This window comes from Maniola jurtina, chromosome 6 (assembly GCF_905333055.1).
Source record: "Maniola jurtina chromosome 6, ilManJurt1.1, whole genome shotgun sequence".
NCBI lineage: Eukaryota > Metazoa > Arthropoda > Insecta > Lepidoptera > Nymphalidae > Maniola > Maniola jurtina.
Genome location: NC_060034.1, coordinates 13,136,144 through 13,161,750, shown reverse-complemented (window position 1 = coordinate 13,161,750; position 25,607 = coordinate 13,136,144). Strand labels below are relative to the sequence as shown.

At 36.8% G+C, this 25,607-nt stretch overlaps 1 long non-coding RNA gene across 1 annotated transcript; it reads right to left on the bottom strand.

Annotated features, from left to right (window-relative positions):
* Positions 1 to 12,514: 12,514 nt before the first annotated feature.
* Positions 12,515 to 17,905, bottom strand: LOC123865869. Its single transcript, XR_006796059.1, has 3 exons — positions 17,801 to 17,905; positions 16,398 to 16,401; positions 12,515 to 12,561 (listed from the first exon to the last, which is right to left on the bottom strand). It is a non-coding gene; the product is annotated as an uncharacterized LOC123865869 (long non-coding RNA).
* Positions 17,906 to 25,607: the final 7,702 nt, after the last annotated feature.

The following is a 25,607-nucleotide window of genomic DNA, read 5'->3' as shown; positions in this document are numbered from 1 at the left end:
AACCTTCAGCAATGAGGAATATGACGCAGAGACTGAGAGAGGTCAGAATTATCAACAATATTGAAATTTCCAAAATCCATTGCAAGTTTCCAATTTGTCTCAATAAACTGTCGAAAGTTTCTTCAGACTATTCTACCAATACGTGCGCGACTGGTTGCCTGAATAAACGCTTATGCTGTAACTTTACCCGTTAAATAATATGAAACTTGGGCGTAGTTACTCTGAACTGGTGAACCAAATGGAACTTACATTAGTTACAACCTGTAGTATACTTAATATAGGTCAATATAATATGGCTAATTTCTCATTAAGTTGGTTGAGGATAATACCTACTAGAGGATGCCCGCGATTTCGTCAGCGTGGATGTAGATTTTTGAAGATCCCGTGGGATCTGTTTGGTTTTGTGGGATAAAATGTTGTGTCTATGTCAATAACATGGACGCAAGCTACCTCGGTACCCATACAAATCGGTTGAGCGGATAGGTCTTTAGGAATCCCGTTGGAACTCTTTGATTTTCCGGGGTAGAAAGTAGCCTATGTCCGTCCCCGGGATATAAGCTAAATCTGAACCAAACGTCAGAATCGGTTAAACTGTTGGGCCGTGAAAAGGTAGCAGACAGACAGATAGACAGAGATATAGATAGAGAGCGCAGACAGACAGATAGATAGAGAGAGATTATGGTGACACTTATGTGCTCCGTAGTGCCCGTGCTCAGTAATGATGGGTTTGATAGGTACTTAATGTAAGGTTACTTTTGAAAATTGATTTGAAGTGTCAAAAATAATATAAAATTATTAATTTATCTAATGCAGGTAGTTTGATAAAATCGATATTTGGCTCATTCGATGTCATACAATCTGTTGCTAAGAGGCCAACAAGATTGAACTTGCATAAATACGGGTGTTTCGAAGGTTTTAGTTTAGTCTCCTTCCGAGATTCGGGGCGATATCGCATATTTTCGGTATTTGGATTGTGAACTGGATAATTAGATGTTGTGATAGCAATCACGCTCTAATTAAATTATTTATTTTTGCATTAGTTTGTTTAGATTAAAACTCTCGGATAACCTCTACACATCGAACCTGGTGTTTTTTGTGTTGGTTTTGAGAGGACATTCCAATTATTCGATAAAAATATTTAAATAATACCTGCTTTTCTGAGTGACGCTTATATTAAGATGATGATGAAGTGACACAAAACAAGCAGATATTATAAACAATAGGGGCACTACAAATAGGTACCCACACCGACGGCGGGCAATAACAAATGGATCTTATAAATATTAATATATTAAAATCCGCTCTATTATGCAGTCGAGTCGCGAACAACAAACCATTCCGATCATCGCGATGATAGAGTGCTTTGAAAATACAATCCTACAGTATTATTTTACTTTGAAGCTTTTATTTGATAAATGAAACCGTAAAATACCTATATTTAACTTATCACTATTGAGCATAGGTTTCTTCTCAAAATTAGAAGCGTTTATCCATAGTCTATCATGCTGGTCAAATGCAGCACACACTTTGGTGGCAGGCTTCGGCAGTGGCTAGTTACCACCGCAGCCAAACGATTTAGCGTTCCAGTACGATGCCACGTAGAAACCAAAGGAGTTTAGTGAAATCTATACCCCTATACCCCTTCCAGGTTAGTCCGTTTCCAACTAAGACTGCATCATCACTTACCGCTAGGAGAGATTGCAATCAAGAGCTAACTTGTAGGTACCTGAATTTAAAAAAAACCTTTGAGAAAATCATGGAGAGGTCTCAAGCATACAGGTTTCCTCACGATGTTTCGGTGTTACCTAGGTGTCAATGTTGTAACCCAATGTTGTAAACAATTAAATATCACTTGCTTTAACTGTGAAGAAAAACATCGTAAGAAGACCTGCAAGCCTGAGAGTTCTCCATAATGTTCTCAAAGGTATGCGAAGTCTGCCAATCCGCACTTGGTCAGTGTGGTGGACTTTGGCTTAAACGTTTCTCATTTTCATATATTTTTTTATTAACCCCCGACCCAAAAAGAGGGGTGTTATAAGTTTGACGTGTGTATCTGTCTGTGGCATCGTAGCTCCTAAACTAATGAACCGATTTTAATTTAGTTTTTTTTTGTTTGAAAGGTGGCTCGATCGAGAATGTTCTTAGTACCAAGAAAATCGGTTCAGCAGTTTGAAAGTTATCAGCTCTTTTACAGTTACTGTAACCTTTACTTGTTGGGGGTGTTATAATTTTTTTTAATTTACACTTGTACGTAGTAATATTTGCACGCCGACATAGTTAATGCGCTGAATTATTTTCTTAGATTACACCTTACCTACTAACACACATTATGCAAATAAAGAATTGTATTGTATTGAGAGGAGACCCGTCCTCAGTAGTTACTTCTTATCTTACTGCTTTCTTGTGTGCAAATATGTTGATTCGAGTATGAAACTCTTTTGACAGTTCACGATCTGTTGGTCCCAACGAGCTCGTTCAACTTTAGCCTTTTACTCGTATTGATCTGTTTTATTTTTGTACCGGTGCGTGGTATCTATACTAATATTATAAAGAGGAAACCATTGTATTTTTGTATTTTTGTATGTTTGTATTGAATAGGCTCAAAAACTACTGGACCGATTACAAAATTTCTTTTACCATTACTTAGAGAGATTCTTCCGAATCCTTATAGGCTATATTTTATCCCGGAAAATAGATAGGATTTTTCGTGGTAGTGAAAATTGTGGAGTAAGGCGTCGAAAAAACTGCCGTACGTTAACGATTCTCGCGAACGCTGCCTTTAGAGATGTATGGTTGACTTCTATAGAAAAGATGTAGAACTCAATAATGCCTACAAAAAAGTCCGCGATAGTATAAACCAAACATTTATATTTTAGCCATTATAACCACTTTTCCATTAGTTTTACGATAAATTATAACTTTGACTTGCACCCGTGCGAAGCCGGAGCGGGCCGCTAGTATAATATAAGTTAAATAATACACATCTTGTATCCCAGTCCAGTTTGTTTTCTGATATAGCCGAGTTTCTTGCTGGTTCTTCTCGGTAGGAACGGCATTCCGAACCAGTGGTAGACTATTTTGACGATTCAAAAGCACTTGTAAAAGTTTAATTGAATAAAAATACTTTGAATTCGAATTTGAATATATTATTTACTAAAAAACGTCCGCAACTTCGTCCCCATGGATTACGGTTTTTTTTTTTAAATCCAGTGGGAACTGTTTGATTTTCCGAGATATAAAGCCTCCGAAATGCAAGCGATTTCTGTGACAAATTTCATAAAAATAAGTTAAATACGTTTAAGAATCCCGTGGAAACTTTTAGATTTTCCGGTATAAAATGAAGCCTATGTATGCAGTGCAGAAAATGCAAACGAAGTGATCCTATAAGGGTTCTTTTTTCTTTTTGAGATACGGAACCCTAAAAACATGAAGACACGCCTTGAGCAAAACGAAGCCTAGTAGAGTAATAATAGGTACAGAAAATTTTCATATCTGATGAGGTGATATTATTCAATATTCACCTTCGTACCAAAACATGAGCCTTACTATTAATTACATCGCTAGTAAATAAACTTATTTCGTTCACTCGAGTAGCTATGATTTATGCGTCGTAATATGTTGTTAGAATACATAAAATATTATAAGTAGGTACACTTAGGTATATGAACTTATGAACCGTTCACCTATTATAACTAACATAACCTGTATTTCTAATATCTATTCAATTCTAATTTGCTCAAAAAGTTCTCGGCGCTGTTTTTGAATACTCGCCTGCGGCTCGGGTAGTTTTGCACCTCAATTTTAATTTTCTTATAGGTATTATGCACACTTGCAACATAAATAACTTACATTAGAAATAATAAGCTATTAGTTTTTGTTCACTGATACAAATTTTTGGTTGAAAATAGAGACAATGTGTTTTTTAGGTTATGTTGTTTATCCCTATAAGAATAACCAATTATATTATTTTAGGGTGGACTTATGTTAGACCGTGCACAAAGAATTACAGTATGATCATCGGATGATGATGGCGATTAGGATGACTGACTGATTGATTGACCCTTTTGTTAGCAGGGGGCACAACGGTGATAAGTTTTTTATATGAGCTATGCCACACATCTCGCTCCGTCATCCCTTCATTCAGCTTCACCCACTCGACCATCGTTTTGCTACGCAGGGCGCGGCGTAGCTTCAATCATCTCTTTATGCGCGAGGACATAGCTGTTCTAAAGCGTAACGGCTCCTAAAAGAGTTAATCCAAATAAAAAAAATAAAAAATCGTTTTTTATATATTTTTTACGACTTTTCGACATTGTAGCGTCATAAATCACACTCGACTCAACTTAATAAGTTCATTTAGCCGCGTTGTAATTAATAGCCGGGCTTGTGTAATATCGCACAGATGAATAATATCATCCCATCCGTTAGTGGGTTTTTCTGAATTATAACCACGCTCTCGTTTTACTCAGGTGTCATAATATTTACCTGTTCAAAATACGGAATACTATCAACCCTCACCAATTTGATATTCCTCTTTATGTGGCTCTCCATTAAAGGTCAACAGTCAGTTTTCTAAACCTCTCCTTGTTCATGTGACTCGGCGGAATAGTTTTCGATCAAATGTCCTGGCCACATCAATGGCCAACAAGGCGATGTACAACGGCGTTTCCCGTTAAACGTAGATTTAGTGACGATCAACGTCGATTTTAACCCCATTTCAAATGGCATAGGCGTTAACCTTTCAAGTCTGGACTCTCAGATTAACGCGTTGATTATCGCGGTAATTATGACGTTGTTGGGCATTGACGTTAACCTTAATGTAGCTTCACATAAAGATGTATCGCAACGCATGATTGACATTAGATAGTTTGAATTATAAATAAAGGTATGCAATTGCGTTTGTTCAAATTAACGTAGAAGTCCCGTTCGTTATCATATTGCTATTTTACCAGCGAAAGTTTTTGCGTAAAACACAAGCCAAGACGTCGCAAAACTTTGGACCCGTTTCATAGAGACGAATAATTCGAACTCCCATTGTTCTCTTAACTGATACAATCTTTTAACATTTGGGTACACACACAACATGGTAAACTTTTGAATGAAAGATACATTCAGTTGTTAAAATATATGTATACGTAACATACTATCTACGCATTCGAAGAAAAATATTTTATTCTGTTCCATCAGCCTGTATCCATCCACAGCTGGACATATGCCTTTCCAAGAGCACGCCACCAAATACGGTTCTCCGCCTTCCTCATCCACCCGCTCCACGCCACCTTCTTCAAGTCATCGGTCCAGCGGGCAAGAGGTCGTTCCACACTGCGCTTACCAGTACGCGGTCTCCACTCTAGAACACGTCAGCCCCACAATACAAATAAAATTTTTCGAAAAAAAAAAACGATATATTACGATATATTAAAGTCGGTTTTTTTTTGATTTTTTTTTTTTAAATTCACAATTTTTAGTGGTCCCACTGTACTGTTTACTAAGCTATTAATTACATCGATCGCGAGCAAATTAACTCTTATCCATTGAACGAGTTCTGTTCTCCATCTCCGAAGATATTCATCAGATCTTCACCAAATTTATATGGCCACCTGCGAAACCCTTTCAAACAACAAGTGTAAATTAAAAATTTTCAACACCCCCGACAAATCATTTTCAAATAAATATTATGTATATCTAGGCAACGTCCATCTTGACAGCTTGACATATTTTGTCAATTGGCATAATATTATGAACCTAACGGTTATGTAACCTTCTTTTCTACAAGAAAACTAGAAAAGAGCTGATAACTCTTAAACGGCTGAACCAATTTTTTTGGATTATAGCTAAGAACACTCTCGATCAAGCCACCTTTCAAACAAAAAAAACTAAATTAAAATCGGTTCATTCGTTTAGGCGCTACGATGCCACAGACAGATACACAGATACACAGATACACAGACACACAGATACACAGATACACACGTCAAACTTATAACACCCCTCTTTTTGGGTCGGGGGTTAAAAAAAAACCAAATCGGTCCAGGCGTCTTTGAGTAATCGGGGAACATATCTCAAAACAAAAAGATCCCGACGAATTGAGAACCTGATCCTTTTTTGAAGTCGGTTAAAAAAGTAATTCTCACTTCGTTCGCTTCATTTACATTGGCAAGACGATTGATTTTATATTTTAACGAGCCATAGTGCGGATTGGCAGACGAGAACCACTAGGATATCACTATCACCAATGATTTTAATTGAAAATAAACGCGTTAAAAAACTAAAAGTATGTTTAAAACTAGATTACGCATTCACTTCGAACATTCAGCATCGCGTTAATTAAAATTTTCCGCCCTTCCGCGCTAACTCACTTTGAGTTAGTTACACGGCCTCGCGTAACATCCTTTGATGTTGCCGTCTAGTTGCTGTTTGGACGCCACTGAAACTGAGTGTTTGGGCACTTTACGCACCAGATGATTTAAGAAATCTATACTAATATTATAAACTAGCTGATGCCCGCAGCTTCGCCTGCGTGGATTGGTCAGATCCCCTGCAGCATCAGGATTGAGGAGTTGGACTCCAAATTTTTTATGAAACAATGTCGCGAAGTTCCTCTATCGATTAAAAAAGAAATGACGCAAATCGGTTCAGAAATCTCGGAGATTTCGGTGTACATAGGTAGAAAAACACAACTCCCTTTTTGAAAGTCGGTTAAAAAAATAGCCTATGTTACTCCCTGGTCAATTCTCTACTTGTCTGTGAAAACCCCGTCAAAATCGGTCCAGCCGTTCCGAAGATTAGCCTTTTCAAACAGACAGACAGACAGACAGACAAAAATTTTAAAAACGTGTGATTCAGTGTTGGTATCGTTCAAATAATCATATGAGCTTAATATGAGGTAGTTATTTCGAAATTACAGACAGACACTCCAATTTTATTTATTAGTTTTTTAGTTATTATTATAGATGCGAAAGTGTTTCTGTCTGTCTGTCTGTTTGCTAGCTTTTCACGGCCCAGCAGGTTAATTGATATTTATTTATTTACTAAAGTACCGCCCACAGAGTTACACATTTAAATTATACATGTTGTTCCTTAAATTCTAGAGCTCTTATGCAACTCCACTTACGGGCAGTCACAGCGTGCATTAACATAAACATATTGATCCAATTTGGTTCAGTGTTAGCTTACATCCCGGGGAAGGACATAGGTTACTTTATATATCCCGGAAAATCAAAGAGTTCCCATGGGATTCTTGAAGGTCCATCCGTTTAACCGAGGTATATGACATTTGGTGCAGAGGTATCTTGCGTCCTGGAAATTGACATGGGCAACGTTTTATCCCGGAAAATCAAAGAGTTCCCACGGGATTAAAAAGAAACATAAATCCACGCGGACGAAGTCGCGGGCGTCAGTTAATTAAACATCATTTTGTTTAATGGTGAAGGGAAACCTCGTGAGGAAACCTGCATGCTTGAGAATTTTCCATAATGTCCTCAAAGGTGTGTGAAGACTGAATCCCCACTAGACCAACGTAAACTATAGTATATAGCTTAAACTAAGTAAGCTTGTAAAATTATACAATTATAAATTAAAAATTTATAACACCCCCGACAAGTGAAACACACCTTTGAAGCACACAACAAACCACCTTTCAAACAAAAAAACTAAATTAAAATTGGTCATTAGTTTAGGAGCTACGATGCCATAGACAGATGCACAGATACACGTCATGTCAAACTTATAACACCCCTCTTTTAGGGTCGGGGGTTAAAAATCAATTATCTTGCAACTACTTTAACACTGTTACTATGTAAATGAAGCGAATAAAGTAAGAATTACCTTTTTATATGCATTGTTTATGACGATTTTATGACTTTGTTCAGGAACCGGAATCCAAACCCTTTTACGAGGACCAGGTTATAAAGGAGCTGGAACGAGCTTGCTTATAGCTGTTAAAAACGTTGCAGTGAAATTTTATGGACTTTATAGCTAACTTTCGGTGGAATCGCTACGAGATTGATGAATTTTACAACTATACTTCTACAACTTTAATTATATTTTTCAACGAAATAACAAGAAATGTTTTTGCTTTATAATATCTTGGACTTTATTTTACTTGATAGTTATTAATTTGACCTATATCATCAATACTCACGTTATTATAAAGGGAAATTGTGTTTGTTGGTTTGTTCTTCAATCAACGGAGCAATGGGTTGACGTGATTTTTTTTTGCAAGGATACCTATAGTTAAAGTCCTGGAATGTGACATAGGCTACCCTTTTATCTAAAGACTAAATCCACGCAAACGAAGTCGCGAGCATCAGCTGGTTTAACATAATTCGATAAAAAACTATATCAGCAACATTAACTTATATATTAATTAGTTTTTCTCGCAACTCCGCATACCTTTACGAGGCCCCGTAATCAGAAACTAATATTTTTATTAAGTTTACTTTTAATTTATTGATACCAATAATTTATCAGCCTATTTACTAACCAACTTCATTCATTACATTTATAACATAGTATCCTATTACTGATATCAGTCCATATCTCTTTATAGGATCACATAGAAATGCTACCAACATTCCTATCGAATTCAAACATTACCCAAGTTCATAGGTAGTTAGGTACTTTTGATTAGTTACACGAAAACAATTCAATCCTATCGCTTAGGTTGTAGTTTTCTAAAACAAAGTTTTGGGGCGTACCATTGTACGACTGAACGTAAATTGCCTTCAGCAAACTACTGAGTCGGAAATTCCTAACAAGCCTGCGGCCTTTTAGGCTGCCACGCAAAAATCATCTCACTTCCACATCCAAGGTGCTACAAAATCTGCTATAAAATAGTTGGTATTTTGAGCAGGTTTTTTTTTATAAATGTTTATTATTTCATACAACTTGTTAAAGTAACTTCATACTAATTGCAAACCGTTATGGACTAAGAGCCAGCGCGTGCCAGATCTTTGTTATTTTATGAAAGCTGAAAGTTTCTATTTAAAAAAAAAGAATATTAGCCATGTGAATCATGACTAACATTCCCCTTTCCCCTCCAACTAAGCGTAAAGCTTGTGCTAGGGGTGGGGACGACAATAGTGCAACGGGTGGGGTTTGAACCGCCGACCTTTCGGATTTCAGTCCGCTCCTATAACCGTTGAGCTATTGAGGCTAGGATGCGTAGGTATTGTCCCGATAACAGGGAAGAACGATCAGTGACTAACCAACATACATCGAGGTTATTTCATATACATACATATTACATATATTATGTTGCTTCTTACTTTCAAAGGGAAACTTAAAACTTGTACTCACTCCTATGATATAGCCATAAGCTAGCACTACGAACATAGAGTAACCTCTCGAAATTTCGTGTGCATAAAAGCAAGGCGTTTATCGATGTACGAGTAAAGCATCGACCGAAGTTTTAATTTTGAAAGGTATTCCGGGCCTTTCACAGTCCTTTCGACGCGTTTTCATCCTTTTGCTTCCAGGCCACTAGGCCATCCTTTCACAGATTTTTAGCAACCACAAGGAGAAAGGGTGCCCTCCCCGTTTGTTTTGTAGAGCACCTTTTGAAAAGTCAACGAACTTTACGTAAGGTTAGTTTTTAGGGTCTTTTTTCGAATGCCTCTAAAATTATTTATTAGAGATGGCTGGGAAAAGATTTGAAAGTTAAGATACGGTTTCACTGACCTCTACTCGTAAAAGTACGCTGGATTTGCTATTGCGAATCTGTTTTTAAAGCTACTTGTTTATCACTATTTTGGCGCTGATAGCAATAGTGTCATGTGAGCGTTGGAAAAAATGTTAGTGATGAGACATCAGACAACATGAAGACATTTGATACCAAGTCCATTTTGAATTGGGTGAATCGGCATTAAAAATAATAATTGTAATGTTGTATCGCATACCTTAGGTATCTAATGAAATTGTATATAATGTCCATATTAGTTAGATACAGTAAACACAGCACTCTATTCCTGCAGACTCATAGCCCGAAGAAAGGGCCACCCGACATGACCGGAGACAGATCAGGCGCAGGACTAATGCTGCCAGCACTGGAATCCAAACTGAAGACCTTATGATCTTCACCCAAATAAACTAGTAGATTAAAAAGGAAGATAGAAAAGTAGGAGTTTGGAAGCTGAAGTGGCAATGGGCATGTCATGTATGTCGCAGAACGGACGGCCGATGGGGCAGACGTGTTGTGGAGTGGAGACCGCGTACCGGTAAACCCGCTGGTAAGCAAGGTGGTAAGTGGTGGTAAGTGTGGGACGACCTCCAGCCCGCTGGAGTCTGGACCGATGACCTGAAGAAAGTGGCGGGGAGCGGGTGGATGAGGAAGACGGAGGACCGTGTTTGGTGGCGCTCTTTTGGAAAGGCCTATGTCCAACAGTGGACGCATACAGGCTGATGAAATGGAATTGAGTGTTATTTGTTTATGTAATAGAATGGTAACAGATGACTTCATATGATTTTGGGCCACTATGAGAGAGAGTCGTATACATAATTTATAGCCAGTGCGGCAGATGCGCTCAGATCATAAATTCCGCAGTAGATGCACTATCGCAAGCCGATGAGCTACGCTTGCCGCCAACAGATACAGTGTCCGTTGTTACATGAATACAAGCTGACATAATATTGCTTACAAGTAATTTACTAGCCTTTTACACGACGACTGTGTAAAAAAAATACGGGCAAGTGCGAGTCGGACTCGCGCGCGAAGGGGTCCGTAATATCGCACAAGATGTTGACTATGTACTTTTTAATTTGCATGGCGGCTATTTTGAAATATTTTCTTATTATTTGTTGTTATAGCAACAATAGCCATACACACACTGCGAAAATTTCAACTCTCTATTTTCTTCGAGACAGACGGACGGATAGCGGAGGGTTAGTAATAGGGTCTCATTGGCATCCTTCGGGTACGGAACTCTAACAAATATCAGGAGTTTAACCGAAAAAAAGACATTGTCCTACTTCTAAAATAGTATAACGTCTAGGCTATATATCACACGTGAGACAGTTTGATCCAATCGCTCCTGAGTCCTGACGTGCAGATCCCCTACCGACTCGCTTAAAGCGGATAGTAACTTACACGGGAGCAAAGCTATAGGTATTTGCTCTTATTCCTTTAACCCGGCTCCATCGCCGATGTGACGATCAAACAACACCGTCAGCGTTGCAAGATTATATCTATAATATTTGTGTTCAAAATCAAAGTCAAAATTATTGACCAAGCGAGGTGTCTACTTAATTGAAATTGTACGTCCGTGGGTCAGAGTCTTATAACTTCTGAATTACTGAACTTAATTACTTTAAATTTAATTTAAACATGACAAAGAAACTGATGGCCTTCAGCCGAATATTGCAAAAAATATTATTTTTTTTACTTCAGGGGGGTTCTTATACGAAGTGGGAGGCCTTTAAGTAGATATTGAATTCGACGCTATAATATGTCAAAAACGGCCTCATATTAGAAACTGAAACTTGTGTATAATTTCAGTTATATCCTGTATCGATCGACAAATATTAAAAACTTGTGATACCTGCCCACCACAGGACCAAGTTTGACCAAAGTTTGACCAAACTCGTTTTACTGGCGCCGTTATTCCCACAGGGATCTCTACCGCCTATGACCGAAGCACCGCTTCCCCCTATAGGCGCTTTAGCTTTGCAGGGGTTTATAAGCATCGTCAATTACAGCGGTAGGTATAAGAACGGCGAACAAGTAGGTACGTTTGCGTTTTAATATTGGACGCCCATAATAATAACGCTCCGCACAACATGCAATCCACACCGGTTTATGGTCGTGTTGGAACTTATGGCCACACCACTTAATTTTTCCTAATTGGGCCTGGCTTGACTTTGAACTTACTTGTAACCTTTAGTTGCCAACAAAAGAAAAATAATGTTTTCAAGGTTCATGTAGTACAGATGTCTTTTAAATGCCTGAACAGATTTTGATATAATATAAAATATCGTTAGAATAGGTATGTCACTATCCCGAGTGCCAGTGGTTATGAATTTTTTTGAAAAAAAAAAAAAAAACCAATATGGCGGCTATATTATGCCGTCATTTTTAAATATGTTTTTTTTAAATCGTGTTTTTAGCGCAGTAATTTTTTTTTTGATTATATTATTTTACATTTAGAATATCATTGATAGTTGCTCATTGTTCGGCTGTAAGTCAGAGTGGAAATTGGTTCTGTACGTGTTTTAGATAGTGGTGAAAAGATGAATTACATACGACCCGCTTTTCTCTTATCCGTTGAAATAGAAAACTCTACGACGATGTAAAACTAACATTTGTCAAGGGGGTATACGTACCTAATACTCACTTGCATCTGTAATGAATGGCATAGTACATATTTAACTGCTACTATTGATACAGTAATAAAAAATCTTCAACTTCGAATCGAAATTCTACCTAAAAACTCGTACAATTCTACTTTAGAGTATATCTACTGAGGTTTTCATATTTGTGTAGAGCTATAGTATTAAATAATACAAGAATATCACCAACAAACATGTTTAAAAACTATTCGAAATACATTTAAAACATAGTTTCGTCTGTGATTGGTTGGCGATTCAAAATGGTTAGTGCCCACTGAGATTTTTATCTCTACCATTTGTATGGGATTACATTAGAGAGAGAGCGTTATGCTAATTTTTTCCACGGATAGAGCAAATACCTACATACCTATCACACAGTCATCGTGTCACATGACGGTGTCGGAGCTCAATTTCTAACTATGTACCGTACCTAGTTTCTAAGTAATGCGATTTGTTACTGTTCTCTAGCTTTAAGGAAATTAACTAAGATAAAATCAAAATTTTAATTTTCTTTTTCATTTATCTTTAGAGAAATGTATGGATTCAATTTAGGCAGCGTGACCACAAGCCGAAACGCTTTCAATACCTGCCTGTGACAAGTATCACATGCCACGTGTCGCGCTTACGTGCCGTGAATTCTAACTTTACCAGAGAAAATATCGGTCAATTAGGATGCCTGACTATAAAACGGAGCGGAGCGAAGACTTGGTTTATAACCAGTTGGACTAACCCTGAGTTTGCACCAAAAACACTGCGGAAAATTGGGTAAATTCCAAAACGGATTCTATAAATGCTTTGAATTGTCAAAGAAGTTCCCCATAATCAAATTGTATGACTATGCAAATGCAGTTCGACACATTAACAAAAACAGAGTTTTTAAGCAACACCATAGATCATCTCTAGAATTAGTCACCAGTAGATTAGAAACCAGGAGCGCAAAGACCTTTAAGTTTACTCTCTTGTAAGTAACAGAGTTAGCCAAAAAACGTTGTATTTAACGTTCAAGTACAAAGCCACGTAGAAACAGATCCATAGAGCGTTTCTACCTACTTTTACTTTGCTCAGTAAAACAAGACACGATTTACTAGTATCACATAAATGTCTCGTTTTAACTCTGACTAAAGTCTAAGTAACGTCGAAGTAAGATGTTTTGCCTTGCCAGCCTTGGGCCTTGTCATAGAAGGACACCTTCAAAACATGAATTAAATCTACCAGTAACCTGTAAAATAGTAATCTTTAAAAATGCAAACTTTAAACGCTAGACACAGACTTACTTTCTATTTCAGTGGATAAAGAGGGGCGAGCACCACATTCATCTTTTCACAGCCATCTCTAGAATAAGCCTCGCTTTGAAAAGGAAGCCCGGAGCGCAAATACCTTTAGCTTTACCCTCTTGTAAGTGACTATCCACTTTAAGCGGGTGTTGAGCTGTACACTGGAAACGATAAAATCAAAATTTTATTGCTTGGAAAATCGCTAGATTATTTCGCTTTAGTGTGTTGATGTATAAAAGAAAATAAAACAACCCGGCTACGTGCGAGTCAGACTCGCGCACCGAGGGTTCCGTTCTCGGGTATTTTTCCGACATTTTGCACGATAAATCAAAAACTATTCAGCATAAAAATAAATAAAAATCTGTTTTAGAATGTACAAGTGAAGTTCTTTCATATGATACCCCACTTAGTATACCTAGTTATCTTACTTTGAATTTTGACACAGATTTTTTTTAAGTAGTGTAACCACAAATTCACGGTTTTCGGATTTATTCCTTTACTTGTGCTCTAAGACCTACCTACCTGCCCATGATTCTAGGTCAAGGGGTCAACCCTATAGGTTTTCTTGACAGACACGGCAGACCGACAGACGGACAGACCCTCAGACGGACAGACAGACAACAAAGTGATCCTATAAGGGTTCCATTTTGCCTTTTGAGGTAAGAAACCCTAAAAAGTAGGTACACTCGCTCTGGGACTAATTCAATATATTGGATAAAATTGATAGCATGAAAAGCGCATAATTAACATGATACCCCTTGAATTAAGATTCAGTGTATTCAGAACGGTATCCATACAAACGGGGTTTTTTTTCAAAATTTAAACATTTTTCGAGGAAGATTTATATCCACATTTTACAATGAGTACCTATAAGGCCCAGCGGTACTGAAGCCGAGGCAATTTCATGTTGTATCAGATAAAATACAACTGATCTGACATTATACATAAGATAAATTCCACCAAAACTTATTGAGCATGTTTCTTTTTCATACTTGTTTTAAATATTGTTATAAGTATATTTTTATTTTTATTGCATTTCATATCACAACGAACTTGTATTGGTCTAATCTATTTTTTATTCACTTCTCACACCTGATGGACATGGCCTTGTGGCCTAAGTTGGGTTGCGTTTTCCTAAAAGATAGCTATTCAGTCTTATTTTAATGACATCCGGTGTATTATGATGTTATGGTGTCAACGTGGCAGCAAGCAACTTCTGCTAAGAACATTATTGTTTCAAAAATCTAAAGAGTTTTTGATCCCTGCCTGGAAACATCTTAGTGAAATGCTAAATCGCTTGGCGGTACGTCTTTTCCGGTAGGGTGGAAACTAGTAACGCTGAAGCCACTAATCGAACTAATTCAGAGAGGTTGTCGCTTTTGCTACACTTTTGCTAAGAATTTTGTTCGAAAAATATTGAATGTTTGTAACTCCTGCCTAGTAACATCATACTGGAATGCTAAATCGTCTTTTCCGGTAGGGTGGTAACTATGTAGTTACGCTGAAGCCACTCATCGAACTAAATCAGAGAGGTTGTCACTTTTGCTAAACTTTTGCCAAGAATATTGTTCGAAAAATATTAAAAGTTTGTAACTCCTGCCTGATAATATCATACTGGAATGCTAAATCGTCTTTTCCGGTAGGGTGGTAACTAGTTATGCTGAAGCCACTCATCGAACTAAATCAGAGAGTTGTCGCTTTTGCTAAACTTTTGCCAAGAATTTTGTTCGAAAATTATTGAAAGTTTGTACTCCTGCTTGGTAACATTATACTGGAAGGCTAAATCGCTTGGTGGTACGTCTTTTCTGGCACGATGGTTCGCATCACACCAGATCAGAGCCTATTCAGAAATTATTAATTTCCAGATCGCCCCTGCTGAGAAACGAAATTGGGACCATATATTATAGGGGAAAGGGACAACAGTGACCAGCACTGTGTCAGAGATATCGTTACTAACTTTTGCTAAAGAATTTTGTTCGAAAAATATTAAGAGTTTGTAACTCCTGCCAGCTATCAGGGGCAATAAACAGCCCGCGCCAAGCCTATCGCGTTAAGCCCCAAGATTTAGGGACACCGCTAATCTGTGCCAGCCACATAATGCGGTCGAGTGTTACGTGTGTTATGAACTGAACAGTGTCATAATGAACACAGTATGTGGCGTTGTACGAGTAACTTATGAAATCCTTGAGTAAAATTTATAAGCTTGAAGAGCAAGAGTGCCTTCGGGATTATGAACTTACCTATTTAGTTTATTAATTTATTCCTAGGTAGGTATATTAATAAACTAAATAAGTTAACCTTTGTGATAAAAAAGCCTCGTAATGTAGATAGTTCAATCATCATGATCATCATCGTCCCATTGCCAACTCACAGGCTGAGCACGGGTTTAGTCTCAGAATGAGAAGGGGTTAGACCAAAGTCCACCACGTACAATGCAAATTAGCAGACTTTACACACCTTTGAGAACATTATGACGAACTTTCAGATAAGTACCTATGTAAAATTTGTACGAATGTAAAATATACCTACTAATTTGACAGATCTCTAATAAAACTACCACTAAAAGTTCTCAGTAGGTACTTTTTGACCCCCTACCCAAAAAGAGGGATGTCATAAGTTTGATGTGTTTATCTGTGTATCTGTCTGTGGCATCGTAGCTCCTAAACTAATGAACCGATTGTAATTTATTTTTTTTGTTTGAAAAGTGGCTTGACCGAGAGTGTTCTTAGCTATAATTCAAGAAAATCGGTTCAGCTGTTTGAATGTTATCAGCTCTTTTCTAGTTATTTTAACCTTTACTTGTCTGGGGTGTTATAAATTTTTAATTTACACTTGTTGTAAATAAAGAATATTATAACAACAGATTTTTGTTCGAAAATAGAACAAAATAAAAGAATAGCGTCGTTAACACCTGTTAAAACAGTATAAGAACAGAGTGTGTCGTGAAATCTATCAATGGAAAAGAAAAGGAAAAAATTATACATACTTTTAATGATGTGCAGTCTCTATTGAATGTAATATTTGTGTCAGTATTTCTTTTATCTAAATAATATTCACATGCACTAACGAACTGCTTTATAACTTTTATTTCATTGTTCTGTTGTTGCGATTCTTATTCGAAACTCGTTATTTCTGCGACTTCTTCCACGTATACTTATTTTTTTAAGGCCTGTAATTTCTCAAAATACTTAATAAGTGAGCTCTATGATATAATAATAATCTGACGCGATTCAGCTAGTCCATACCCTCTTTATATTAATATATTAAACTAGTTTATGCCAGTGACTGCGTCCGCAATTTTCAAACCCCTTTTTACTTTCTTAGGGATAAAATTCTCAAAAATCCTTTCATTGCGGATGTCTGTGTCATAATAGCTTTTGCATGCCAAGTTTTAGTCCGATTCGTCCAGTAATTTGAGTTATTAAATACTAAAGCACGTTTGTCTGTTACATTTTCATGTCGTAATTGCTAGACCAATTTTCACAAAATTCGATATATCGATCTCGATTCGATATCTCTATAAAGATAGCTCGCTCTTTGAGATGGTAGGTATTCGTTCATAGTATCTTGTATCTATGTTCAAGTATTCCATTTTGTCATGTCATGACATGTCATGTCATTGACACGTCACGTATCGTGTCATTCCGTCGAGTGTAAAAAAAGCTACCTTCCACTATATTCGCGTTTTCCCATAGCTTTAAATCCGAATTGAATTCCGTCGCTTTTTTGTTCAAATGCACTTGACATTTTGAATACCGCAACAGTTTGAAATTGAAATATCGAAGTTCATAACGCGAACCAAACATCAAGGTTTATTATTCTATTCATTGGTAGAAAATGGTGCATTTCTGATGAATATAATAAACTTATTCAGACTAATAGGTACATTTACCAACTTGATAAGTAGGTAAGTACTTACTTAATTTTTATTTAAAATTATTTCGATTCAGTGCTTTAATATAATAATTAAGGATCTTAGAGGATGCAAAACTTATGTTTTTGATTGTAATTCCTCCTGATGCTCTAGGTATTAAGCACTTGGACCTTATTTGATGATTCGTGCACTGGTTAGATTTGTCTTAATTTTGCCAGCATCACTATTTAATTATCATCAGATTATGATGTAAGGGATGTATTAATTTACAAAACCCAGTTTTTTAGGTAACATCCAAACAAACACACTTTCGCGTCGATTGGTTGACGACTTAAAATGGTTAACGTCCACTGAGTTTTTGTCCCTGTCATTTGTTTGGGATTACGGAACAGAGAGAGCCCTATACTAACTTCTATCCGTGGATAGAGTATAGGGTGTGTAGTACGCTACTATTTCCGATAAAAACTAGGTAGGTATCTACTATTGCTATTGAGCATTCCATATTCCACAAAAAAGCTAGAATTTTACAAGTTACTCGAACGAAATAACGTAACTCCCACGCTTCATATTACTTACCCGTTTTCATACCAGCAGCGTAGCTGAGTCGGTGTTATACAATAAAAATATTTTTACTGCAAGCCAATCGATACAGCTCTATATAGGCACCAAAAGGGCTTGAATTTTACGCTTTATGACAACATCAGCGCTCTGAGAATGTTATATAAAATTCTTGTACGACAAAATTGCCAGTTCACGTAAATTTTTTAGTACACCGAGAGCCTTGAAAATGAGGCACTTAATAAAATTCTACGACAACGACAGACAATTGGAGTTTCCCATTATTTTGATCGCTATTTGTTTTTACGAGTTTGCATAAACTATTTTTCGTGGGATAAAATATTCAGCAGACCCACATAATTTAGTTAGTAAATATCTAAGTACCTATATAAATAAAAATATCTTTATAAAAGATCTTCACTTTTGCTACAAAGTATTTTCAATAAAGTAGGTAGCTACTAAAGAAAGTCATACAAAATACTCGGAGACATGGAATGACGAAATTTTGCTGAAGTAAAAATCCTCTCAAGCTAGTAGCTGGATAGATAAAGCACACTTGTGCCTGAGACTGGAGCCTGAATTTTAAGGAGACTATTACGTTCCCGTATTTTACAATTTTAGTGCATATCTAGACTTTAGTAGCTACGCTACTTTAAATTTTATCTAGGTAAAGTTCAAGGTTTCTTTAACGATAAAAAAAAACGTGAAGAAAGCTGCTTGCTTGAATCTTTTATCCATTTAATACGGTACGGAACCCTAAAAACTCCCATACACTTTCCAGGCTAGTCCGCTTCCATCTTAGATTGCATCATCACTTACCACTAGGTGATATTGGAGTCAAGGGCTAGCTTATATCTGAAAAAAAAAACATGAAGCTTAAGAGAAGTTTCTATAGTGCGCTCCCCAGCGCTCTCCATACACACTTAGCTCTATATGTTTGGGCCATAGCGGCTTTGGGAAATAACAGGTAATGAATTCTACAGTTTAACTAAATCTCTGCCTTCCTTTATCAATGAGATCCCGAAACAAATTTACAGCTTCGTTAAGAAATACGGGAAACCTCAAAAGCGAAATTAATTAAAACAATTTACGAACAAACTTAGTCTCGAGGTCTGGATAATTTAATTTTTACACAATAATTAATCTATTTTAAGAAATAATCATAGGTATTACTGAATTTCGAACAAAATCCCTAGTCTATACTAATGTTATAATTGAGAAAGTGTGTCTATCTGTCTGTCTTCTGTTAGCTTTTCATGGCCCATCCGTTAAACCGATTATGACGAGATTTAGCACAGACATAGGTAACTTGCATCCCGACATAGGTCCCGCAAAATTAAAGATTCCTCTCGGGATTTTTGAAAACTTTAATCCACACCGAAAAGGTCAACCGCATCACCTATTTAATTTTTTTTCATCAACTTCTAAGAGTTCACAGGTTGCGTAAGCGTAGACGTAGCGCATACCATTGCGTTGTATAATGTATGGAACTGTATGAAACATGGCATACCGCTTGCGTGGCGTAGACGTAATGCGTGCAGTTACGTCTATGGGTTCACGCGCGTCACTACGCACGTGTCACGTGTACGTGCTGCATACGCAATTGGTGTGAATCAGCCTTTGAGGAAACTGAAACCGAATAGGAGGTAAACCACTCGACTGTCACGGTTCTTAGACAGAGATAACTGCAAGCCTGTTGCGTATCTCAGTGGGCATGCAATTTACAAGTACAATACGCAAAGTGATCCTCATGCCTCCTCAAAATATTATACGCTAGCATGATGGTCGCGAAAGATGGTGTAAAAGTAGTGAAATAAGCCACGAAAATAAAATACACAAAACACGAGTGATAAAATACACAAAAGATCTTTGTACACTGTAAATGTTTTGTACTTAGTTTTGTTGGAGGCCAATGCAATATTGCCAATATTTTCACTTGCACCGTTCCAATGGCAGACAGTCATTGATTGGAGTGCCTGCGCTCGCCCGAAAAATACGAGTCGGTATAGGTACCTACTTGAACGACAATCCTCAATCACCTATAAACAGTATTATGACCTACCAACGAGACGAGGATTAAAGTTTTTAAAAATCCCATGGAAACATTTTGATTTTCTGGGTTCAAAAGTAATCTATATCCGTCTATCATGCATGCGATATCTGCACAATAGTAATATTGCCATATTACTTACTTAATAACATGAGTAGTCCACAGAAAATCCTATTGAGTTAATTAAATTAATTACCTCATGAATCCCAATTAGGGCAAAGGATCTGCTTTGAGCGAACTTTGTTCGAATAATTATCGAATTTATGTTCGGACTCTCTCCAGCCGACGAGGCAGAAACTATATCTTAGGGCCGTCACACACACGATTGTGTCAGTAAGGATGGCCACTGTTTTAATCGCTTTCTGGAAGCTTTAAAGGTGCGATTAAACATTACTTCACAGATTAGATCAGAAGTTATGCATTGACTGCACACAGCACCAGTCAGCAATAATTAAATGAACATTTGTCATTTTAAAACTCAAAATGAAACATACAGAAATCAGCTATAGCAAGTAACTTCCACTGTGTACACACTCGCTACAATTCAATTCTGCAAGTTCTGCCAAAACATGCAGAATTGAATTCGACATTGATTGAATATGCCAGCTGACTTACAATGATACTTGGCTCCTTATTTTAGGCAGCTTAGTTCATTGTTTAAAGATAAAGATAAAGATAAATTTATTTGGCTCGGAAACAAATGTAACATAAACGTAACAAAACACAATTAGTTATAATAATAAACATTACTGCATGTGCTCCTTATTTTAGGCAGCTTAGTTCATTGTTTAGATTTAATGTAGCGCCAAAGTGTAGACCCAAAAGTTAGTACTTTTATTAGAAAGTAAAACATTAGCTTAGGCCGAATTTAAGTAACACTCAGTACACTCCAGACCATACATACTGTCTGTAGTACTGTGCTCATCACATTGTCCATGCATTTGCATTTGAGTAGTGTACGGGCGAAATAGTAACTAAGTATGACTTGCTAAAACGTGACGCAGCATCGCTGTAGTCGCGAGATTGATAATAATTAACGAAAAAGTATAAGTAAGTATAAGTGTGTTATAATAAAAATGTAATATATTGTAAATTGCGATGCCCTGGCTGGGCGTCATGTACCTATACTTGTTTAGCTTTATGTTAACTAAAAAATGTACATGACAGCAATGAAATAAATAAATGAAAGTATCGAGTGTGTGTTGGCCCTAACTAAAACGGGAAACTTTATCAATATTTACATAACTAACTAAATTGGACAGCAAAGATAGAACATAAATTCGAACTTCGAGAATTAAGGGAAGCGTTAGCGGAAAATATAAGAATGGACTTCGCTACGGAACTCGCAAATTGTAAAATTGTAAGTTTCAATTCTTTATTCTATGGCCGGATTTTAAATCATAAATATTGCTACTATACGATAATACTCATATATTTTAACCCCCGACCCAAAAAGAGGGGTGTTATAAGTTTGATGTGTGTATCTGTGCATCTGTGTGTTTATGTATCTGTCTGTGGCATCGTAGCTCTTAAACTAATGAACCGATTTTTACTTAGTTTTTTTTTTATTTGAAAGGTGGCTAGATCCAGAGTGTTTTTAGCTATAATCCAAGAAAATCGGTTCCACCGTTTGAAAGTTATCAGCTCTTTTCTAGTTACTGTAACCTTCACTTGTCGGGGGTGTTATAAATTTTTAATTTGCACTTGTGGTACCTACTATATACAAAGCTGACGATAGAGCTGTTGTAGCATAGGTTTTAGTTATATGTACCATAAAGTTTTTTTTCGTCTTCCACCATCAGGTTATAAAAAAATTATAGCTATTTGCACTCGGGATGACGTAAGGATTCTAACGATTCAAATGTTTCAGGTTCAGGCATTTAGAAATTATGGTGGAAGAAAGAGACCCGTACATCTATATTACATACATAAACTCTGACAATATTACACTCCTGTCTCCTTTTTGGGCAGTCGTGCTAAATTTTTTTCGACTAAAAGTAAATAGCCATGAAATAATTAGATTAAGTATTTTATTATCAGAGAATTGCAGGGACAAGTTAGCAATGTTCTGAATCACAGACGTAAAATAACCACTAAAACAGTTCGCAGTTACTTTCCAAAATCCCTAATTGGATAGCGGTCGAAGGCACTGCGCCCATCAAATCAGATGTGTTCTTTGATCTCCAACACTTATACATTACTGCCAACATAAAAGGGAACACCTCAAGGACTTGGTATAACGCTTTACTTGATATCGAATCAATATTTGAAATTCATGAACGCATTTCTACGAATGTGGATCTCTAGAGAAGATATCTAGAGTTAAAAAGTATTTTTGCTAAAGGCGATTGGTTGCAAAGTGAGAAAGTTCAACGTCACCTCATACCAATAAAGTTTTTCTTAATATTGGGTAGTTAGCTTTTACTTGTGACTTTGTCATAGTATAAATAGTGACTTTGTACTATTTTAACTTACTCGTTTAGCTTCCGGCGGTTCAGCTACCATAGAGTAAGGATGGTATGTTATTAACTTACTTTCTCCTTGTACTGTGCAGATACTATTATTATTGCTGCGAAGGCAAAGTACAACCGCAAATGTACTCAAAGAAGATACTGAGATGCTAAGAAAAGAGAAAGTGGTGGGTAGTAGGTATACGATCGATATGTCGACCGAAAGCAGAAAGTTATCAAAATGTTTAAAAAAATTCAGATATAAGTTATTTCTTGACTGCAATCTCAACTGGTGGTAAGTGGTAATGCTCTCTAAGAAGGAAGTGGGCTAACCTGAAAGGGGTATTGCTGTTTTTATTAAATACATATCTCTTTGGTTTCTACACGGCATCGTACCGGAACGCTAAATCGCTTGGCGGCACGGCTTTGCCGGTAGGGTGGTAACTAGCCACGGACGAAGCTTCCCGCCAGACCAGACCAGAATTTCTAATTATAAAATCCTAAAACTCTGCCGTATTTAGATGGCATATTATTGTAAATTGAATCCTTGAAAAGAGCAACCGCCGAGTTTCTTGCTGGTTCTTCTCGGTAGGAACGTCATTCCAAACCAGTGGTAGATTATTTTGACGATTCAAAAGCACTTGTAAAAGTTTAATTGAATAAAAATATTTTAAAGTTTTTGAATTTTTTTTGTATGTTTAGTTCTTTATAAAATTAAGGACAATGAGGACAAGCAGACTTCAACGCTATCGCTGAAGTCCGTGTTCTCATTTTCTAAACGACTATGTAGTTCAAACATAATCACTGAGCTGGTAAACAATCGCTGAACATACCTACCTAGTTAAAGCTGCTTTACCCCATCTGATACAAACATGGACGTGTAATGGGAGTAACTCGTTTATAAATTGCGATTTTGAAACATAACGTATTCACAAACGTTACTATGAGGTCTCATAGTACCCTCGAACGCACAGTGTCTGTTCCACCAATCAGATGTATCACGTCAATTTACAATGATCTGATTGGTGGAACCTACACTATGCGTTCGAGCGAACTGTGAGACCTCACAGTAACGTTTGTGAATACGGCCGTATAACTCACAAATTAGTCGATACTAGAGCTAATTTCTTAATCTAGACCCTTTCAAGTATAGATTTTTATATAAACCTGTGAGGATGATAGTGCCATTGGCGCAACTAAAACGCCATAAGCCTACGTTGTCGTATTACTTTACAAATTGCGAAATACCAAATTAAATTTGTATTTCGCGGGCAGGCCTGTCTCATGCCCCTTAAGGGCATATTGCAAGTAAACTCGGAGACCTCGCTTTAATGTAAGTACTTATTAGTTCACTTAAAACTCTTAAAAGTAAGTAGATGGTCTTGAAAACTAGCTATCAAAGGCTTCCTTTCCGTATCGTCCGATATTATTTATTATTTGGAAAGCAAAGATTGCCGGTGAACTTTATTTTTCAGGCGAGCGGGTCCAATCAATGAGTGCCCAGTACTCATGACACAAAAGCGTAAATATTGACAAAGTTTTATTGCAGTTAGTTTTCTAAGTTGAACTAACAGTGAGTAGGTATTGGGAGAATAAGGTTGAAAGATATTTTTGTTTGCAGTGACTCTATCTCAATATCATTGTTGCTATGAACAGATAAAGGCTCTAATATTTGATTGGGATGACTGGGATTAGGTGCGATATGCCATGATTAAGGGTATCCCAATAAAATACCCAAGATAATATTCTTCTAATTTATTCACCGCAGTTAAAATACAGAAAATTTTTCTTTATGAACTACACAAATATGAAATCCCTATTCCCCCCCCCCCCCCTCCCGGATTTAATTTTCATAAATCCTTTCTTAGCGGATGTCTATATCATACTACTGCGTGCCAAAATTCAGCCCGATCAGTCCAGTACCAAGTTCGAGCTGGCCATTGATTGATCAGTCAGTCAGTCACCTTTTCCTTTTATCTATGTAAGTATATTTTAGATAGCAGCAAAAACTATTTCAAAATAACATGACAAATCTTAAATCAAGTGCGTACAAACTTACATATTCATCGTACGGAACCTTTTCAACGCGAATACACTCACACTTGTCTGGTTTACTTGCTAATACTTTTATTTTTACGGTATTATAATGCGCATTCGGTGTTTAAAGCACCTTAATCGCTAAACACAACGCTTCGGTACTGCAGCCTATAAATTCCGAGATAATGCTCATTAAATTCGTTTACGCGTTATGAAGACTTGCACTGGTTTAATGTAATCCCAGATTGTAATCTGGTAACTTAATTAACTGGTACAAAGGAAGCATGTAATACAGTTTTATGTAGAAGAAAATGTTCAAACACAAAATAAAGGAGCCGTTCTACTTTGTGTTTGAATATTTTTCTTTGCAAAATTAATGCTATAAAGTTACTCGTATAGTTTTTCTTTAACCTCATTTTACTATGCCCTTTACATCCTTTGTATCTGATATTGTAAAACAATGAATCATTATAGTTTCATCCAGTCCGCCTGGCGGCCTGTCTGTTGGTGGGTCACAGTCATTTTATAAAATAAATAGAAACTGTGACTACCATAAGTTTTTTGGTAACTAGGTACCTACTGTTATACATAGGCGTATTTAAACTTTGAAAAATATAACGATTGCCTTGAACATGAAAAGCGTGAGCCGAAAAAAAATGAGTTTACCCTTACAGGGATATCTCATTATATAGGTCTAATTATTAGGTTTCTTAGTTTAACAAGTGTAAATTAAAAATTTATAACACCCCCGACAAGTGAAGGTTACAGTAACTAGAAAAGAGCTGATATAGCTAAGAACACTCTCGATTAAGCCACCTTTCAAACAAAAAAACTAAATAAAAATCGGTTCATTAGTTTAGGAGCTACGATGCCACAGACAGATACACAGACACACAGATATACACGTCAAACTTATAACACCCCTCTTTTTGGGTCGGGGGTTAAAAAAAAGTTTAAGCAACTATCATGAGCGGAACCAAACCTTATCCGTGTTTTGATAGGTACTTAACCAGCTATTTAACATTCATAATGAGTAAAAT